This window comes from Sceloporus undulatus, chromosome 5, assembly GCF_019175285.1.
Source record: "Sceloporus undulatus isolate JIND9_A2432 ecotype Alabama chromosome 5, SceUnd_v1.1, whole genome shotgun sequence".
Classification (NCBI taxonomy): domain Eukaryota; kingdom Metazoa; phylum Chordata; class Lepidosauria; order Squamata; family Phrynosomatidae; genus Sceloporus; species Sceloporus undulatus.
The window spans coordinates 117,405,977-117,426,720 of NC_056526.1; the positions used below are offsets into that span (position 1 = coordinate 117,405,977).

General features: G+C 39.9%; 1 protein-coding gene across 7 annotated transcripts in view; it reads right to left on the bottom strand.

Moving 5' to 3' along the window:
• Positions 1-20,744, bottom strand: part of RBM47 (RNA binding motif protein 47) — a 96,202-nt gene that overhangs the window by 33,322 nt on the left and 42,136 nt on the right. Inside the window, exon 1 of one of the 7 annotated variants that reach the window (XM_042469353.1) lies at positions 10,945-10,989. The exons of 3 other annotated variants lie outside the window; for them this stretch is intronic. The gene's annotated coding sequence lies outside the window, so the exon portion shown is untranslated. Of the gene's footprint in view, positions 1-3,576; positions 3,650-10,910; positions 10,990-20,744 lie in introns of those variants that run through there. 3 more of the 7 variants (XM_042469349.1, XM_042469352.1, XM_042469354.1) reach the window with 3 other exon arrangements.

The following is a 20,744-nucleotide window of genomic DNA, read 5'->3' on the forward strand; positions in this document are numbered from 1 at the left end:
TGTCTCTGCCCTAAACAGGCTGGGGGAAAAAATCTGACAGAAATTATAATGATAAAATTCCCTGCACATGCACTCTGTATATCAGGGTGCTGGGCAACTTGAAAGGTGGTTTGAAAGAGAGCTGAGAAGAAATCAACTTCAAAATTAGGTTTCTGGAAATAAGTGCAGAATTGAAACTATCCATTACTCCCAGGATCCACAACTTTTCACAGTGGTTGCCAGATGAAGATTTTGAATCTGGTCCGAGCAGCTTTCCTTGGCTAGGCAAAATATCTCTCTCATTCAGAAATGATTGTGTTTCATCTCCATGGTCTTCATTGGCATTAATGGCCAATCCAGAAAAGGATCCTATCAACCTACAAAACAGAGCCTTTCTACCCTGCCCCTCAAAACAGATCAAGTTAAATTTGAAACAGCCCTCTCTCTCATTCAAGTAGGTATGAAACATATTACAGCAGGCAGATGTCAACTCAGCTTCTGGTTCCATATCCCCCCGAGTGAAGAAGTGACTTTAGAGGTTCCTAGTTACATGTTCATGATGAGGGATATGGTAGGAGTTTAACTTTTCTCTTGGTGATGTTTTCTAAGTAAAAAGTCCTCCTAAGATGCTATTTGCACTACATAGCCGAGCATCCCTGTATATAGTACCTGGTGAGTCTAATAACAGCTTAGAGAAGTTTGCAGATTTTGTGGCAGTTTTCTGTCTGTTTATTGCAGTTGTCTCTGTGCTAGTTTTGGTGTGAGCAATAGACACACTACAGTGGCAGATATTAGAGAAATGGCTTTACTCTACCTATGCACTTTGTTAGATTCCCTTCTGTTTTCACCTCAGGTGAGGTGACTTTTCAGGTGGGCTGAAAAGATGACTTGATGACTGCTGTGGGCCAGGAAAGAAGGAGCTTCACCAAGGAAGGGAAATGAGAAGACATGAGTTTGAAGCAGACAGTTGGAGACCATGACACGGAAGGGGTTTCCCTCTTGATTTGAACGAAGGGGTGGAGTAGACCTTTTTTGTGGCAAAAAGGAATAAGGGGGCACTGAGGAAAGAGAAAAGGGATAACTGTCTCCCTGTCATGAGCTAGAATAACTCCTGCTGCTCCCAAGCCACAGCAAAGGAAAGTAAGACACCTGTAAAGGAAATGTATTTCTCAAAATCTGAAACACTGAAGAGAGGGAGAAGAAAAGAAAGAGATCAAGAGATGGGAGTATGATCAAGAGGAACTTTCTCATGTCTCTCTTACTGTGGAAGACTCATACACATGTTTACCTGAAAGATTTTTAAGTTTTCCCAAGTGATCTCCATGCAACGACCCATTACTTAAGTACTTCCTACTAAACACATTGAGACCCAGTGTGGTATAATGGTTTGAGCATTGGTCTACAACTCTGTAGACCGGGGCTTGAATCCTTGTTTAGCCACGGCAACACAGTGGATGAGCTTGGGCAGGTCACACTCTCAGACTCAAAGGAAGGCAAACCCCTTCTGAACAAACTTGCCAAGTATACTCTTTGATAGGTTTTCCTTAGGAAATGATTTGAAGGCATACAACAACAAACTATACACATTGCTGCATAGTACTGAATTGTACTACAAAAGCAGAGTACATCATGACAACAATGCAGCAACTACCTTTGAAACATTGCAGCACAACAATGCCTCAGTCACAAAAGCTGCTCCGATTGTCTGAGTGTAGATGGGGTGGGATATAAATAAATTTTATTATTATTATTATTGTTATTAAAAGTGGACTTTTTAGGAAAAAACAAACATCGCAGATGGTGTCTCTAGGAATTGCTGTGTAGAGATTGGAACTGCTGCCAGAGGAGATGGATGATTCTCCCCAGCTAACCATTAATGGTGTGGTTGTCTATAATGTATATTCATTTGTTCACAGCTATTCATATGAACTAGGGAATAATTTTTTCCCAAGTTAAAAAAAACACGAGACTGACCATCTTTCCACAGAACTGTCTCAAGGCACATTTTAGTCATCTCCGTTTTTCTCAGGCTATTAAGTATGTGGACTCTCACATGCACTCCTAATGGCAAAGGCCAATTTTCCCCTAGAAAGAAGGAGGCAACAGTCTCAGGCAATAGATAATGAGGAAAGCAGTGGCAGCTTTCTAGTTATTAATATCATTAATATCACCAAAATTTGGGACCTCTCTGGCCATTTTAAGAGCAGAAGAAGCCTATTTTTTTTCCCAATAGGAAATGAGCTGGAAGTTGACTTTGAGTCAAACTCCATCTCTACCTTGCATTCAATAAGTGGGCACAGACGAGTTGCTTGTCTCCACTTTGGCACTGTTTGCTAAATAATAAATAATAATGCTAATAACTAAATCAATACTCCTTTACCTTAGGAAATCCTGATAAAACCTCCAGCCCAGCCCATGAAAAAAATCAATTCCCCCACTTTAGAAACCTTGCCCTGTTTGTAAACTCTCCCCCCACCCCAGCATCCTATTTGCCTCCCCTTTTAATAAAAGGTGGGTGGATGTACTTTAGAACAGCATAATACTGTATTTCTCTAACTTGTGTTTCAATGTGGCATCCTCCAGGGCCTGATAAGTGCAAACACTGTGTCTTTCACTTCTCTAATCTAGTTTTAACTTAACCCATAGAAATACTGACATTCAAGGAAGTGAGGAGAGGCTTTACAAAACCCATTAAAACTGTTTGGTTAAACGTTAGTTACACCTTAGTACACCACACCCATTTTGCTGTAGTGAAGATTCAGACCAAAACTAAGAGATATTGAAGGGGTTTCCATGGCAAGGTGTTCCCATGGACAGGCTCAGTGTAGTCTTCAAGGGTAACACACATTTTTATTAATAAACATATGTGCCACCCATATATCCCATTATGTAGGTCTATTCAGCAAATCTATATTCATGTGCAGAGCTTGGATAAGTTATCTTTTAGATTAGAATTCCTAGATTCCATCCAGGTGGAAGATTTTGTGAGTTGCTGAATATAACTTTACTAAGTGCAGCCTATAGCCCAGTTCTCTGAATGAATGAATGAATGAATGAATGAATGAATGAATATCTTTCCTTTCTACCAGCCTGGGACTGAAGCCACCTTAGAAGAAATTAAAACAAAGAACAACTTTTGAAAAAAATATTAATACAAAAGTTTTTTTAAAAAATTTATTAAGCAATTCTATTGGAAACAAACGTAAAACAGTTCAAAACACATTTAAAACATAATTAAAAAGATAAAGTGCATAAAAGCCCTTCTGACACATGAATTAAGCATCAATTGTTGTCATTGTGTGCCTTCAAGTCATTTCTGAATTATGCCGACCTTTACGTGAACCTATCATGGCAATAATAATGTGAACAATATTGGTGATTTTCATTGTTCACTGTACTTTTTGAGAAAACTATAAAAGAAAAACCAAGCAGGCTACAAATCTGAGTTGCTCAGCAGTGAAAGACCCATTCCACAATATTGCTGAACCATGATGCTTTCTTTATAAATCCATTTCCCAATGTGTCAAACAAATTCTGGTTTGCCACTGAGACTGTTCCTATCTAACTTGGGCATAGGCTCCGCTGAAGTCATGTTACCTCTACATAGACATGTATAGAATTGTGAAGTCGAAGGCTTTCATGGCTGGCATCCATAGTTTTTTGTGGCCTCAGATGCTGGTGAAACATCAGGAAGAAACTCTTCAAGAACATGGCCATATAGCCTGAAAAACCCACAGAAAACTATGTATAGAATTGTACTTTCACTGCACACGTAACATACAGTTGCTTCATACTCATTGGGATTAAACACTGAGCTAAATGCTCAGATCTGTGTAGTAGGGAATCACCTCAAATACAGGTGTGTTTAGGTAATCATTTTCAGCAACACCTGAATATTATCCTACATCAGACTGACAGCCACAAGGCTGACCTAAAATGAAATATTCTAAAGAAGACTGAATTTGGCAGTAGCAATTTATATAGTTCAGCATATCCTATCACTTGCATTGATTTGGCTTGGAAGGGTATTAGATGCCCTGGGAAGCACAAACAAGATTCACAAATACTTTTCCTGTATTAATAATAACATAAAATTAAAATTAACATGATAATCTTAGAAACAAAATACTAACTTTTTTGACACTTTGACATGACATCTGGATAAAAATGACTTTAAGTGTACTTCCTAATGTTTAAATGCGTATGGTCACCAAACTTCTAATCCCAATCACCTATATACCCTGAAAAAATGCCAAATATATATATACATAAATTATATCATATTATAAACCCAACTTAAAGTGTTTAAAGTTAACTCTCTCTGTGTTTAGAGAATCAGGGCTTAAGTCAATTGCCAGAGAGGCTTGGAAGTCAGTTTTTCAGAGGCAATAAGCCTTCAGCGGCAGACTTGAAATAAGTGCTCTCAATTCACAATAGGTTTTGTATAGACAAGAAGACATTTCTTATTTCTGAAATTTTGCCACAACATAGCCTTCCTCAACCTTATGCTCTCCAGATATTTTGGATTACAATACCCATCAGGCCTATCCAGGATGAGCAATGGCCAGGGCTGATGGGAGCTCTCCAAAACATCTGGAGTGGAAGAGAAGGCTCTGCTTGAAAGTTCAAATCATCCAGTAAAGTCACTTGTTTCCTTTAGGCAACTTCTGTTTTGCCTTGTGGTTAAAAAAAGGCCTTGTTCCTAAAACAAATGGGTGGGAACAAAATCTTCCATGCTCTCTGTTAGGATTGAGGGAGACATTTTAGGGGAAAAAACATTTTTACACAGGTTGAAATAAATGGTGGGAGTGGGGAGGGCAAGGGGATGATGGTCTTCCCAGATTCCACAGGGCACCATGTAGGTTTCCCAAAGAACAGGCAGATGTCCATCCTTACATTAGGGCATAAGCAAACCAAGCAAAGGTCTGCCACTCCCAGTCTTATGAAACAGTATCTATCTAGTTGTTATGGAAATTACCTTCAAAATCTTCTGCACAACTACATTTCCCATTTAAAACTCAACACAGAAAACCCCAGGATAGGGTCACCAAAGGGTTGCCATGGCTTGAAGGAACACAACAATAACAACATTACTTTATCAGTTGGGTTCTAAAGAATCACCTTTACAAACAATTAAACTTTTGGCTTTACTTTGTTTCAGCAGAACTGAACAAAAGTGAAGGAATTACTATGGAGTTTATCACACGGGGACAACTGAAAGTGTAAGTGAGTTGTCTATTGCGCATTTGCACATTTACGATTAAGATTTTCACACGACATCATGATTAAAGTACCATTATCCTGGGAATATCCCACAAAAACCATGCAATTGCGATAAAGTTTTTCACACGACGTCATGATCAAAAGCTATTAAACCAGGGAATAACCAGGCAATAAACAGCAACAAAATCCCGTGAATGATTTGTTGCTGTTTATTGCCTGGTTATTTCCAGGATAATGACCACTGTGTGTGAAAATCTTAATTGTGATTTAATAGTAATTGCGCATTTTCATGGGGTAAACCCCATTTAAACTTCTAATTTTCCTCTGTGTGATAAACTCCTAAGGGAAATGCTTTAGACTTTCAACATTTTTCATATTTCTCATCATACTTTTCGGGGGGGGGGGGGGGGTCATAGCCAAAACTGTATTTCATTTAAGGAACTTAAGCTTCACACTAACATGATTTAATCCGTCTTTGCCAGAGTCAGAAAAGTATGTAACTCACATTCAGTGCTTAATGCTAAAATTCTGTTTCATGTAGTAGTTCATACAGTTCATCAAAGTATGAGGTAATTTTCTCATCTATATTTTTGAGAAAATGTAAGAATTTAAATTGTTCCTGACACACATATACTTTCTCAGAACCTTAACAAACAAAATCTCAATATAACCCAGAAGATTTGTTAATGGGAAAAATAAGTATGTCCTAACCTGGAAGAAGTTGCCACTTCAGATTACGAAACTGAGAGAGGTTATCAAAATTTCTATCAATGGAACAATATAATGAGAAAACTACCATGTTTAATGCTAGTTGACTATGTATTAAATTTAAAAGATAAAAGACTTGACGGATCCCAGCAACTGTATAAGGGGAAGAAAACTGAGTACGTATAGACTACATTTAATTCAGACTGGTCTTTAAAATGGATAGCTGTGGAAGAGGTTTAACAGGTTGAGTACTGTTATTTATTTTTATTGATATCAATTATGTTTTAATACATTCTTTAGATTTTAATTATTTTTTAATTGAAAACTTCTTCTAAATGACAAATTGGACTGTCATTCTGGGGGTGGAGGGGCAGAGAGGTAGAACATGTATAAATAAATAAATAAATACACTTAACAGAAACCAACAATATCACTGAACGGCACACATAGTATCTGATAATCCACGTTCATCTCCTGCAGTTTGCCCTGAGTTGTCTTGTAAGTCTGGTGGTGTCCGTCATTCATTTTGAACTTTGGAATACTTTGTGATTTAGAGATGAATGACTGCTACCCTCAATAACCAGGTGCTCAACTGGTCTTATTTACCATATATACTCGACTATAAATTGACCTCATGTATAAGTCGAGGGCAGGTTTTGGGGTCAAAATTATGGACTTTTATATGACCCATGGATAAGTCGATGGTAAACTTGGGGGCACGTAACAAAGGATCTAAAGGATGAAGCAAAGGAAACAATGCCAAAGAATGTACGGAATTCCAGCTGGCATAACTGTTTGTGCTCACACTAAAGGCGGGTTAGAAAATAGAGAAGGATTAGTACTTCCAGGACAGATTACACTCTTAATTTACATCAGGGGATGACTTCTTTATAAATAAGAGTTAAAGACCTACCTACATTGACCCGTAGATAAGTGGAGTCAGTTTTTTTGGGATCAATTTTTTGACTAAAATTTCTAGACATATACATGAGTATATACAGCATGCCAGCGTTGCTGCTTTCCATAGAAGCAGGAAGTGGTGTGGAGTCTTGGACAGTGTCATTGTAACTCACTAGGTGGCACTGGACTTAGTCATATCTAAGTAGAGTCACAAGTTTCCCAAGAATGTTCTGCTTTTTTTCTGAGAGAGATCAAGAATGAAGTTTTTTCCCCTGATGCTTCCTGACTGATGCTATTCTTCCAGGACACTGGGACATGCTTCTTCCTGTCCCCTCTTTCTCTAAATGAATGAGCCCAGCCCAACCTCAACAGGTATGGACCCAGGACTCCCTATACACTGACTGCATTCATTAAGGTGTGTATCCAATTATTTGTCATTAAAAAGTTTCCATAGAAAACCATTTTTAACAAAAGAATCTAAGCTCTACAAACACATTGGCTCCAACATTCTTGCATCTTCAACATTGTCATTGCAATACAGGTTTCTGCTGCTCAGTTGCTCTCCGAGGCAGCCCTGCAAACTCAGTGCCTTTGGTGTATTTGCACAGGTGTAACTGACTGGAACTTAGTAAACAAGGATGCAGATGATGACTAACCTGGGATAAAAATTCATGTCTTCATAGCCTTAGCAATTCTGACTGCCAAGAGCTCCCAAAGCACTAAGTCTGTATCTACATTGTAGAGTTAAAGCAGTTTGACACCGCTTTGACTGATGGCTCAATGCTATAAAAATCCTGGGAGCTAATTAGCCTTCTCTGTCAGAGTTCTGGTGCTACAACAAACTACAAATCCCAAGATTCCATAGGATGGAGCCATGGCAGTTAAAGTGGTGTCAAAATGCATTACTTCTGCAGTGTATGCAGTGTGGCAACAGCCTAACACTACTATTTCCCACACAAAATATTAAAAAAATATTTAGGCTGCATCCTCACTGCAGAAATAATCCAGTTTGCCACCACTTTAACTGCTATGGCTCGATGCTAAGGAATTCTGGGAACCGTAGTTTGTTTGGGCACCAGAACTCTCTTACAGAGAAGGCTAAATGTCTCAAAAAACTACAGTTGTGATATGCATGTGATATGTATTTTATGTATTGTGAATTAAAATAAAGAATTATTTTTAAAAATTACAGTTGCCAGAATTCCATAGCACCGAGCCAGGTGTCAAACTGGATTATTTTTGTAGTGCAGATGGAGTTTTATTCCATTTTCCAAATTCAGTTAGCCTTCCAAAATGATAATTCTCCTAGTCTATGGAGATGCCTATTTTAAGTTTCATAAACAAGATGGGAGTAGTATTGCGTAGAATTTTACTTTATAGAAAATTATTCTATGTAAACACTTTAATATTATGTTCATGCACAACCATAATGTAAATGTTCTGTAGGGCTGTCATGCAAATCATATGTCCTCCTTCAGAGTTAAAACACATTTAAAAAAATAAAAATAAAACAAACTGTTTAAAAAACAACCACAAAGAGATCCATCTGATGTGTTATACGATTTCTATTATATGACTTCAAATGCTTTAGGGCTGCACATCAATCTGAGAATAAATGCCATTGAAATTTAAATGCACCTTCACAATAAAACACTTTAATGCTCAAAGCTGCTAACAGAATTAACAGAAATTTATCAGACAAGGGAAATTGGAAGTATAATCCATTGGCAATCTGAACGCGATCATGGGGTTTAACGTTATTGCATGATAACCCACTACACACAAATTCAGGCAATGGGAAGTCAGTCCGAACGCAATCATGGGGTTTCACGTTATTGTGTGATAGACTGCCACACGCAAATTCGGGCAATGGCATGCTATTTTCAGGCAATGGGAAGCCAATTCGAACGCAATGTGCATTCATGTAATTGCACTAAACTAGCGAATTTAAGTGAATGCGTTCTGGCCCCACTTTCTTTTCATTCAAATTTAAGAGAAATTCTTCCTGTTTGATAAACTCCACAGTCCAGTATACAAACTCACACTTAAACCTAAATTCGGATTAAATCTCAATCTTACCTTTAATATAATAGTATTTATTATAACTGCTGCCACTACTACCACATACCCTTCCCTCAAGCAGCATAGAGCTGTATTCATGTTCTACCCTGTATTGTACATGCGTCTCCATCCAAAAAAGGTGATATGTGTCAGCGTATGGGATAGTGACTTGCCCATGGTCAACTAGTGAACTTTGTGGCCTGAGTGAAGATTTTAACCAAGACCTTCCTGATCCCACACCAATATCCTAGTGACTACCTACAACAAGGGCGGACAAAGTGTGAGTCTTCAGATGTTGTCAGATTGTAGCTTTCAGCATTCCTCTCCATTAGCTATGCTCTCTATGTCTGGTGTGAGTCTACCAACATATGATGGACCATGAATTGCCCATCCCTGAGCCAAGCTTAATACAATACTGGATGGGTGCTTGCTTTTGGCATTGTTACCAAACTTAAGATTTCACGTCCCATCTGTTTCAACCCATGTCTTCAAACAAGGACTTTTGAAACAAGAGTAGGACATTTTAGGCACTTGATCATACCAAAATAGTCTCCTATGACACAGATAAGGGTGAAAACAGCCCATCCCTGTATCTGATCAATGGGATTACTTATTAGGAAATAAACGTAGCTGCCCACAGTGGAATTCATTGCCACATAAATACTAACAGGACCACACTGTCTCTCTTCTTCTTTTAACCTTCTATTCTTATTTTTATGGTGCCTAGTCTAGAGAGCATGTCATCACATGACAACAAATTATGCTGTCACCTGACCTCTCCATTTTACGTCCAGGCTTTTGCAAGTCTAAAGATCAGCTCGAGAGGAGAACTGACCGTATAGGCACACCATCACATATATGCTGCAGAGTGTACAAACAGGCATCTACTAAGACAAATATTTTCTAGAGTAAATGGGGAATGTTGCAGTGGTAAAGGCAATCCAGTTTGTGAAAGCTATAAATCACAAGCGTTGGGTTGTTGTTTTTAATAGTAAAACTTTGCTTTAAAATTTTGCTTTCAGTGTAAAGTTGCTGAATTGCAATTGTTGTGAGTTCCTGCTTTAGGGATACAGAAAACAGAGAAACCAGTACTGCCCTGAAATATTTTTTGCTAGCGACATAATTGCATCATAAGATTCTATATTCATATTAATATTTATAATTATATATTACATTAATCATACATTTTGCTGCTTAAACTGGATAGCACCTGGATATACAGCACTAGATAAATTCTGTGAGTGGTACTTGAAGTATTAGTTGTGTTTAAGTTACCACTATGAGGATTTCTTTTCCCCAAATAACAGAAATTATGAACCTTAATATCATGTATGGAGACAAAAGCTTCTCTTGTAGTGTTTTATTTTGCACAATGTGCATGTTCGGTTAAACACAATGATAATATGGTTGCTAACAGAGCAGCCACTGACAATAGAAATCTTTGCCTTCTCCAAATTAAAAAGTTACTCCAGTGCCTCCTCAAAATAATCCCAAAATGTGCATGGCGGAGGAAAATTACAGAGACCTATATAACCTGCTTTTGCAATCACTGCCTTGTAATTAATAGTTATACTCCTCTAAATTAGAAAAAAACCTTGTTTTTCTCTCTCTGCTTATGTTACAACGTATTCATGCACAAGAGAAAAGTGCTTTTAAAAGGAAGTTTGTTTCCAGTGCTTCTGTTTTACAACAGAAATAACATTCAGCAGAAGTTTGTACAGAAATCAATCACTAACCACATCCACGTTACGACATTTTTTAAAAAAATGCAATTGAGAGATTTGTAAATCTTAACTCATGGGTGTCTGGTTGGTTTCGAGGTACATTAAAGGGGCAAAACAGTTTTTGAAATGGTTTAACAACACGCAAAGCCATCTACAAACTATTCAATTCCATAAATCAAATTTTCCAAGTGAACTGTATGTTCTTCTTTGTTAACAGTTGACTGTGAGTGGTTTCATTTCCATGAAGTTGTGCAAAATGACTCCCCAAACCTCTTGATAACAGTAATATAAACTAAAAAAAATATTAAAATGTACCTTGGAAGTACCTGGAGTTCACTGTTACACGTACCTTCTCTCTCTTTTCCTTTGTCTCCCCTCCCACAGACAGCTTGGCAATGGAATGCCCTTCAAATCTATGGCTGACTGGTTTTGGTAAATGTTTTACAAGACACTAAACAACCTTCTGTCCCACCCTCCATGCAAACACAGAACCGAATATAATGGTAACAAAGAACCTAAATGCAGCGTGCAGGTAAGAGAAATGCAGCAGTGGTTTCTGATTTGAGATTTAATTCCAATTCCCCCCCAAGTTTAATCAGCCTTAGGAAAAAGGGAGGAAGGAGGTGGACACACACCTCAGTAGTCACACTATTCACATGTAATTGTGAGGCATAAATCACGATAACCTTTTTTCCCTTATTGTTAACTTCTAATCTGCACACAAGCCTAGGCGTGTTTTACTGGAAAAAACTGACAAGGAACAGTTAGTATAGAACAGTATTTCATTTCCAAATAAATCTTCGGATTAAGACCAAGAGATTGCAATGACAGATGCAGTTTTAATATTTTAAAAAAGGACAAAAAAGCAGCATATACCAGAATGAATGGAAGAGAGGGGACAAAGAAAGGTAGAAGCAGGGAAAAAAATCTTTCACAGACAAGATGAATGAGCACACGCATGCACACACAGGTACATGCACACACCCCTTTTTCAATAAGAAACCATGCCTGCCTCCCTCACCTCATTTCACCAGCTACCAAAAGTTAAACTTCTACTAGCCTCAAACCAGAGTTTTTGCATTCCATTCAAGTTAACAATTACAAAAAGATGAGAGCAGAAACTGGCTCTAATACACTAAAACATCTGAACTGACAAGCAACTACTAGAACTTGGGGGGGGGGGAATCCCTTTACTACAATACCCAGAATCCCCACATGGCATTATTGCTACCTGGAGGATTATGATAGTTGCTGTCCAGAAAAGCAGTTGCAATCTGAAACCAGTTCAAAACTCACTCAATTTTCCAATCTCTGGACTACCAGTAGCACAGAGATGAAGTACAGTGGATATAGACATTTCAGCCAGTGGTATGAAAAAAACTCCATGCACACATAAGGGTAATAAGAAAAGGACTGGGGAAGAGAGCTCAATCTCTTCTTACGTGGTGTAGTGGTTTGGGTGTTGGAATTACTCTGGAGACCAGTTTTTGATTCCCAGCTTAGCCATTAAACCTACTGGGTGACCTTGGGCAAGTCACATACTCTCAGCCGCAGGGGAAGGCAATGGCAAACCTCTGAACAAATCTTGCCAAGAAAACCCTATGTTAGGTTCGCCTTAAGAGTCACCATAAGTCGGAAACAACTTGAAGGCACACACACACACACAAAAAGTGAATGACAAAGATCAGTATTAGAACAGGAATGAGCAGATATGAAATGAAATATAGCAAGGAGGAATGAACGAAAATTATTCCATAATTATTTCATGAGTTTCTTAATGTGTGTTGCACACTGGACTTCTCAGTGTTTTGTCAACGCCAGACTTGGTCAAATCGCAACTGAAGTCAGTGTTTCGTGTCCAGTCCAGGACCCCTCCCTGCCACCTCTATCCTCTGCTTCAAGGACAGCTGCTGGAACTGGAGCCAAGAAGTAAACCTCAAATGCCACTGCTCTGTTGAATAGGTAAGTTCAAAAGGTAAGGTTCCTGTTCATCCGAACAGGCCATGAGAATCCAGAGACTGATGCACATTACCTTCTTCTTTTAGGGAGGGACTTTTTACCCTTGCGATCCTCATTACATCTACATGTGGATCTCCCCACCCCACCCTACCCCACATGGCATATGAATAAAAATATTTGGTTTGTTTAGTGTGCATCTTTTCATTTGCACATTAATGTACATTCATATTTTAACATTTTATAAGGAAATAACATCATTCAAATTTTATTTAAATAAAATACTCAACACGTGTACATTTTACACATAGTGTCTCATGCATAGTCACACTCATATGCTCACAGTGCTCACAGATATGTACACACTCCGTCATGCTCTTTCATTATTATTTTTTTCACTCACACACATACTCTCTAACACAGAGTCACACAGAAACATTCATTCTTTTGTGTTCTCCTCCTTCCTCAGGCAAAGACAGCTGTTCTAAACTCTTCCCTTTCTCTTCCCCTCCGTGACAGAAAACGTTTGGGAGGAAGAGGAGGGTTAGGGTCACCAAGTCTTGCACTCCTCCTTGAGCAACTCTTTCTCATACATAGTGGGGGGTCTTATACCACAGTTTGTGAACCACTGCCTTAGAACTATGAGGCTTGAGCACAGAATCCTAATTATCTCAGTAGACTAGGTCTAAACCTCAGAGGTTCTGATAGGTTAGGTGAGAGTATGGCAAAGTTACTTTTTAGACAAGTTCAGAACCCCCCTAACCTGCATGGCCATTGCTATGCTGGTTGGAGGATTCTAGTTAGTTATATGTACAGTGACAATTCCATGTGCATCATAGATTACCATGCACATGTGTGTTGATCATGATTCTATGAGTCAGTCCATAATATGTGAAGAAAGACAGAATGCACAATGAAACATTTTGACAGTTTTTGCCAATGCTGGTACACTGATGAATAAATTCTATTTTATTTTCATTTATTTTCAACTCCTGAAGACATTGCCACAATGTAGGTTCCATATATGTTGTTGGGTACATTACTAGTCCCACCTCTGTTTATCTTAACATTATGTGGCTGCCTACCTAAGAAAAGCCTATGAAATTAGTAGGGTTGCCATAAGACAATAGGTGACTTGAAGGCACATATATACATACACTACCCTGAAAAAACCTTAAGCAAGAACTACTGAAATAGTAGTGTATAGGATTCCATGCAACTGGAACACAGGAGCACAAGTAACACAAGAAAGGTGGTTTAGATCTACACAGAGGTAATGTGCATTTGCATTTTTTAATTCAAACTGTTTGGCCAAACTCACTCACCCGCCCACAAGCCTAGATGCTTTCCTTTGGAGATATACATACAGTATCTAGATTTTACTTCTTTTCTTCACAATGGAACAAGCCCTTTTCTGCTGACTCTGTTAGAAGGTATTCCATAAATTGTTCTTTTTAGGGACATTTTAACGATCTGCAAGTGTAATAAAGGGGGTGCTAAAATTGAAGTTGCTTGGGTCATTTATGACCATATACTACAATATTTCCCAGGTGAAAACCAGGGCACATGTGGCCAAGTAACATCAGTGTGGATAGGATGAGAAAAGTTATGGTTCTCTCCCTCTTCCTGAATTAATTGAGGGCAAACTACTTTAGCACTGAATTCAGTTTGTAGCAAATGAAGTACCGTATATGCTCGACTATAAGTTGAAAAATTTATGCCGAACAATTGACCCTAAAATCTGGGATTGACTTATATATGGGTCAATACAGTAATGCTGTTTAGAAAAGTCTAAAAAAAGCAACCCCGATGCCCCGCTCTCCATGCCTGGCAGTGATTTCTGAAAGAGCTGCCCAGGCAGAGGGGTGTGTGTGTGTGTGTGTGTGTGTGTGTGTGTTCTATGTGATTCCCATCTAAATCCGATATTAATACCTTCTCTTCCCATCCTCCTCCTCCTCCAGATCTCTCTGACCACCAAACGCCCCATTTAGCTCCATTTCCCACTGCGATGTTAAAACCTTCTCTCCCCATTCTCTGGATCTTTCTGAGCACCAAATAACCCTCATCTTCCTTCCTTCTCAATCCCATATTTCTCAACCCTCTTCCTTCTTTCTCAATCCCACCTTCTCCTCCCCTAAATTCTACCCTCGACTTATCCATGCATCATATAAAAAAAACATGATTTTGGCCCTAATAATATTGTGTACAATACGACTTGTACACAAGTATATATGGTAAGTTGAAGACAAAATGAGAAAGTGTGAGGAGGAGAGAGAAACATTTTAAAAGTAGCCCAAAAAGTGGGATGGCAGAAGATTAATCAAGACAGCAGGATGGTGTGTATGACTTAAATCCAATAGCTCCAACAATAGTAGACCCCCTGAAACAATTGGACAGTCAACACTTATGTAAATTCAATGTTTCTACTCCAATCTGGACTACAGTGGACCCTTGTTATACACTGGGGTTTGGTTCCAAGATTCCCTCGTGTATAACAAAATCCATGCATGCTCAAGTCCCATTGAATGTAATGACATACAGTAGCAAAATGATGTCCTTTTAAAAAATGGAAAATCAAGGTTTGATATTTGAAATTTATACTTTTTTTTTGAACATTTTCAAACCATGGATGCTTGAATCCGTGTATAAAAAAATCCATGTATAAGAAGGGCCAACTGTTGCATTTAGGTCATATTTTGCTCAGGCTGGTGCTTGGTGCTAATATGGTACTTGACAGATATAAACCATGCATCTTATGGTAAATACATGTTTATGTCTTAATAGAACAAACAATTAGGGATTGCAGTTTTACACCTCTCCAACCTGGAGACCTCCAATTGTCTTGTTACAACTCTCATTCTTCCCTATCAGCATGGCCATCTGGAGGACTCCAAATTTGAGGAGGTACATTAGTTTAGTTCACAAATCTCCCTCATTTGAGCTTTTGCACAACTATCTTCTTTCACATATGTCTCAAGGGACTGTTGCCATTTTAAAGACTGTTTTCTCAGGCAAAACAATACTCCATGCGCATTCCAAAACCCTCTGTTATCAGACTGACACAAATAGCCGAAGGTAATTTTGTTATTAGCATGCCAGTGGCTGAGAGTACTCTGACCCACAGAGCATTTCAGTCCCAGTGACCATCCTCTGTCACAGTGCATTTTCCAAGGGCAACTTGGCACATCAGTGTCTACAAACTGTAGGGGTGGGAAGAGATGCTGAGTCACTCCTGGGAGCTTGGAGCACCGAGCCCAGCACAGTTTAGTATTAAAAGTTTCATAATCCCATGATAGTTTTTTCAAAAAACAGAGCGGAACAGTCTGGAGAAAAAGTAACCCGCATTGAAAATTCACTATGGGAGTTACTCTTTCAAACAGGTGTCAGATAAACAAGGAACCGTGACAAAGCCCACTAGGAAGGTCTGCCAATTAAATTAAATACAACGTTCAGCTTTCATCATGGATCATCTTCATTTCTAAACTTCTCTCTATTTAAAAGTGTCAGTCTGCTTTTTCACAATTGCTCGATCTTCGAACACATGCAGAGCTAGCATGGTGTAGTAGTTTGAATGTTGGACCTTGGGAGACCTTGGGCATTTCTCACTCTCTTAGCCTAAGAAGGAGGCAATGGTGAAACTCTGAAAAAATCTTGTCAAGAAGAAACTATGACAGGCTCACCATAGGTCAGAGTTGATTTTAAGTCACAAAATTAAAAATGACTGTTCAGTATGGTTAACATTTGGCCATATTCAAAATGGTGCCCATGAGGAATTAGCGGGTTTGGTCCAGATGAAATCAAGTTTACAACAAAACCACAGAACTCAAAGGAATTTGAGACTTGACTAACCTGTCCCGCTCATTTCTAGGGGTCTTCTTTAAGTTTGAATCTAATACCTTCTGATATTGGAGGAGGACACCCATGAGAAATTCTTCAAAGAGTATCTCAGCCATACTGTCTAAAACAGGAACAGGTTAGTTGGATAATCTAGTAAATAAAACAGAGTAAGCTAAGATTGAGAAGGACCAAGAGCCTAGCCACGTGGACAAAAGATTTTCAGTATTTTACTCCATGGCTGTTCAGTGACTTGGTACAGTCAGCCCTTCATATCCACAGATTTTTTATCCATGGATTCAAGCATCCATGGCTTATAAATATCTTTAAAATATATAAATCCCACAAAGCGTACCTTGATTTTGCCTTTTTATACAAGAAAACTATTTTACTGTGCTATTGTATGTAATGGGGCTTGTATATAATGGGTGGGGTATTCTTGGACCCAAGCCCCAGTGGATACTAAGGGCCCAGTGTATTTATTCCTACCAAATATCTCTGAGATTTCAGCATCAGGATCTTTGTGGGCAAGAAAAGAGATTGCATACATCTTGGTAACACTGTGATTTGGATTTCCAATAGTAAAAACAAAAATGGAATGTACAGATGGAAAACTTGTGGAAACTGGAACAGAAAAACTAGAACAGACGTGGGGCAGGTAACTGTTCCAATTGCTTACAAGTAGTTTGACTGTGTACATTTCCATGATTTCCAGATCTTGTTAAGTTCACTCTGAAATCTAACACAAAACTTGAATGTAAAGGGATCTTGTATCATGTTTAAGACTAACTGCACAAAAGACACTGTAGCATAACCTTTCATAGACTTGGCCTACTTTTTGACTTGTTGTTTACTGATATCCCAGACTGACATGGCTATCTCTCTGAACAAAACCTGAATGGTGAAGTGCAAAGTTTAAATTGCAATTGATGAAGCAATATTTGCCATACAGTTCAAACTGTTGAATTGTTGGCAAAACACTGTCCCCCCCCCTTTTTTTAAATTAAATGAGAACAGAGTACTGTCCATTTGAGTAGAGGTGCCAGAAAGAAAGAATCCAATGCACCCTGGTAGTTACTTTAAGTCAGGGGTAGGCAACCTTTTTCAGCCGGGGGCCGGTTTGCTGTCCCTCAGACAACTGGGGGGCCGAAGCGGGGGGGAGCTTCCACCCTCCGGGGGTGGGGCCGCATGCCAGGAGTGGAGCTTCCACCCTCCGGGGCGGGGCCGCATGCCAGGGGTGGAGCTTCCGCCCTCTGGGGGCGGGGCTTTCTCTGTTCCCTTTCCCAACCTCCAGCTGTCTGAGAGACAGCTAGAAGTGGGGGGGGATTGGGAGAGGGGGTGACAGGCGCACGCCTGCTCCTCCTGCCCTTCCTTGGCCCCCAGCTGCCTCTCAGAAAACCAGTAAGGGCCCGTGAGGGGCAGGAGCAACAGGCGCGCGGCCCCTGCTCCTGTCCTCGGGGCTTTGCCAGGCCTGAGGTGTCCCCCGTTTGGCCAAAGGGGACGGCTGAAACCACTCTCATTGTTAAAGCAGACCTTTTAGCATTAAAAGCACTGAAAATACACAGAAATGCACTTTGGAAAGTCACACTGTCTCACCTGCAGAAAGAGTGCATGTCCCACAAACTGATATATCATCATCATCATCATCATCATCATCACCACTCTCATTTCAAAGCAGACCTTTTAGCATTGAAAGCACTGAAAATACACAGAAATGCACTTTGGAAAGTCACACTGTCTCACCTGCAGAAAGAGTGGATGTCTTCTTCTTCCTACTCCTCCTCTTGCTCCTTCCTTCCTCCTTCTTCCTCCTCTTCTTCCTCCTTCCTCCTCCTTCCCTCCCTCCTCCTCCTGCTCCTTCCTTCCTCCCTCCTCCTCCTCCTCTTCCCCTGCGGACCCCCGCCTCCTTCTCCCCAGGCCCGCGGCTGTGGAGCAACCTCCTTGGGGAGAAGGACGAGGGGGACCCCCGCCTCCTTCTCCCCAGGCCCGCGGCCCCACTGCCTCTCCCCACCCTGTGTGAGGGCCAAGGCTTCCCCACAGGGCGGGTGAAGGAGTGCGCCGCCGGCCCCAGCACTTTCCCCCGCCCCTCTGGGAGGGCAGAGGCTGTCCCAGAGGGGTGGGGAAGGAGCATGCCGCCAACAGCAATCGGTGGCAGGGCCAGCCTGGGGCCGCTCCTACAGTGGCCGTGGGCCGGATCAGGCCCGCGGGCCATAGGTTGCCAACCCCTGCTTTAAGTGGATACCGTATATACTCGGCTATAAGTCGACCTCATGTATAACTCGAGGGCTGGTTTGGGGGCCAAAATTGTGGATTTTGGTATGGCCCATGGATATGTTGAGGGTAAAACATAGGGGCATGTAACAAAGGATCTAAAGGATGAAGCAAAGTCAAACAATGCCAAAGAACGTACAAAATTCCAGCAGAAAGCATAACTATTTGTGCTCATACTAAAGGCTGGAGGGATGAGAGAGTAGAGAGGGGTCAGTGCTTCCGGGACATATTAAACTCTTGCCTTTCACCATACATAGATACATACATACATAATATGAGTTAAAATACAGTACGTTCATTGACTTGTGGATAAGTCGACTCAGTTTTTTGGGGTCAGTTTTTTAACCTAAATTTCTAGACTTATACATGAGTATATACAGTATGACCAAAAATCAATGCAAGATAACAGATATGCCTGGAGGTATATAAGAAGATCTGGAAAGCTTTCTTTTCATTTAAATTCTAGAAGGGAAAGAGCACACACACACACACGGTCTCCAATTTCCTGAACAATCCATTTAGTTTTTGAAAATACTTACAAGGTATATGTAGATATTTCCCAATCTCTGGACTACCAGTAGCACAAAGATGAAGTACAGTGAATATAGACATTTTAGCCAGAGGTATGAAAAAACCTCCATGTACACATAAGGATAATAAGAAAGGGACTGGGGAAGAGAGATTAATCTCTTCTTACATGGTGTAGTGGTTTGGGTGTTGGAATGACTCTGGAGACCAGAGTTTGATTCCCAGCTTAGCCATTAAACCTACTGGGTGACCTTGGGCAAGTCACATGCTCTCAGCCACAGGGGAAGGCAATGGCAAACCTCTGAACAAATCTTGCAAAAAAACAAAAAAACAAAAACAAAACCATCATAGAATCATAGAATTGTAGAGTTGGAACAGCCCACAAGGGCCATCCAGTCCAACCCTCTGCCATGCAGGATCTCTCAATCAAAGCATCCCTGGCAGATGGTCATCCAGCCTCTGTTTAAAGACCTCTAAGGAAGGAGACTCCACTACACTCCGAGAAAGGAGTGTGTTCCACTATCAAACAGCCCTCACTGTCAGGATGTTCCTCCTAATGTTGAGGTGGAATCTCTTTTCCTGCATCTTGCATCCATTGTTCTGGGTCCTAGTTTCTGGAGCAGCAGAAAAGAAGGTTGCTCCCTCCTCAATATGACATCCCTTCAAATAGGTTTGCCTTAGGGTCTCCATAAGTCAGAAATTACTTGAAGGCACAACACACACAAATTTTATCAAAAACCTTCTCAGTAACAAAAGAAAAAACTGCTGGCTGATCAGTTATATCCAAGTTTAAAGCAATCAAGTCCACAACCAAATGAATGTTATCAGCTCCCTGGCTTCTTTTGATAAATTCTGCCTGGTTGGGACTTACCAAACATGAAATGACTTTTTGTACTCTATTAGGTAAAATAGCTGTCTATATTTTGATATTAACATTAAGTAAGGATGTAGGGTGAATACCACAGTGAGTTTGATCTTTACCATTTTTAGGTATCACTGTAATATAGGCATCATTTAATCATGAAGAGTGGGAGCTGGCTTCTAAGATATGTTTGTAAAGTTGGAGCAAACATGGTGCTAACAGACTGAAAAAAGCATTGTACCAATCAAATGGAAACCAATTAGGGAAGAAGACTTCCCACTTCTCATACTTTCTATAACGCTGATAATTTCCTCTAAGTGAAGAGGTTCTGAAAGAAATTGTTGCTGTGATACGCTAAGATGGGGAAGGTCAATATGAGAAGAGAAAGTCTCCACATCCTGCAGGTGTATTTCATTATCGAAACTATAAAGATCTGCATACAGCTTCAAACATAGGTTTATAATTGTGGGTGATGTATATAAGTTATTGCTGTTATCTTTGACAGCTGAAATAACATTGTGTTGCTTTTGATGTTTAAAGTGATGCACCAGAATCATATTGGGACATTCCTCATTTTCCCAATATGCTTGCTGTAAACATGTCAAAACCAATTCCATCTGTTGCAAAAAATATTATTCAATTCATATTTAACTTTTTGCAGTAATCAATAAAGTTGTTCAGATGGAGAAACAGGAAAT